The sequence below is a fragment of the Nannochloropsis gaditana genome, assembly GCF_000240725.1.
Source record: "Nannochloropsis gaditana CCMP526 unplaced genomic scaffold scaffold012, whole genome shotgun sequence".
In the NCBI taxonomy this organism is placed as follows: Eukaryota; class Eustigmatophyceae; order Eustigmatales; family Monodopsidaceae; genus Microchloropsis; species Microchloropsis gaditana.
In genome coordinates, this window is record NW_005803941.1 from 62812 (window position 1) to 64350 (window position 1539).

Genomic DNA, 1539 nt, shown 5'->3' on the forward strand with positions numbered 1-1539 from the left:
TAAATATATTTTCCGCACCTGGCACATGGTCGTTTTGAGAAGGAACGCCAGTGCACGTAATGTGCTCTTCATTGCGTCCTTTTCGTAAAGGACTTCTCAAGAACATGAATATCAAGGACCATGAGTCGGAGGCCCATAAACATGCGTACTAAACAATCTCCGATCCTCGGAGGAGAGGTCGTGCATTGGGTCGTTCCGTGAAGCTACGCCATTGCGTTTAGTGTACGCTTCGCCGCGAGCTGTCCGTCAGGTGACAGCCCGAGCACAGGAAGATCAAGTGCAGTCCATTATGTACTCTGCCTTAATCCACCACAGTACCATTCACGTACGAAGGTAGCTTTTACTCCACTTGGCAGGCGAAAAACGGCAATCGCCTTCCTATTCGTTAACGGTCGCGGCAGTCAAACGTCATCAGCAAGTCGAACAACCACGCGACCGTTAGTGCGTTGGGCGTCTTACTGAAGCGGCCGGGGTTGAGTGCCTGCCTGTCTGCGCTATATGTATACAATTGAAATGGAAGGAGCAGACATAAATAGTATGAAAGTTAGTATACGATGAACTCGTGTGAGATATTAAGTATTCCGGACAAAGGGCGCAAGTATATCTTCGGCTTGTGGCATCATATCCCGATAAAATTGCCCTAACTGAGCAAAGATAACGCACTCATTATGCTGCTTTTGTCTACTAAGAAAGATCCAGTACACTAAAATAGTTCTCCAATATCATAATAGACCGTGATCAGGTCTTATAGCGCTTGCTTGGCATGATGCCTGTGAGTGTCAAGCAAGCAAACCATAGCATTGCATAGGCTTTCAGATAAGTTTGGTGATCGTGAGAAAGAATTCTTTCCGTGCATGTTTTACATTCAGGGAGTCTTATAAAACCAAAATCAGACTGCAACTGCCGTAATACTGACCTTTGAGGATGTTAAACTGGAACAGCCGCAGCAAAGCGGCTGGTGGCCCTCTACTTCGGCTTCTAGTCCTTTCAGCAATATGTAATGTAAATCATGACGAAAGGAGAAGTATGACTTATTGAACATAAGGCAATGGAGGAAAAGAAAGACTGAGTAAAAGAGAGAGGGCGGACAAAGGGGGGAGGAGGTGGGAGGGGAGAAAGGCAAGTCGGGAGCCACACCTGAGCTGCTCATGCATTGAAAGTCTTATTCTTATATCACTCTTTGGAGTTTTGTGGAGGGAAGGCCTCCTCAAGAAGAAGGATACGCGCCAAAAGAATGAAGGGAAAGAACAAGGACGACGGGTAAAGAGGGGAAAAGCAACTATAAGACGAAAAAGAAAAAATGATAACAAGGACGTATCCTACCATACCTGTTGTTCGAGGACGAGCTAATACGTCGCATTACTTTCGAGTATGATGCATCTTAACGGCTTTAATTCCTGTTTTCTGCTCCGTTCACATTCTCTACGTACTATTGACCCTGACCCTAAAATATTCATCATCTGCATTCACTCTACACTCACATTCATGTTACCGTGGCCCTTCTACCACGCACACTTATAGTCAAACTCATACTCTCCC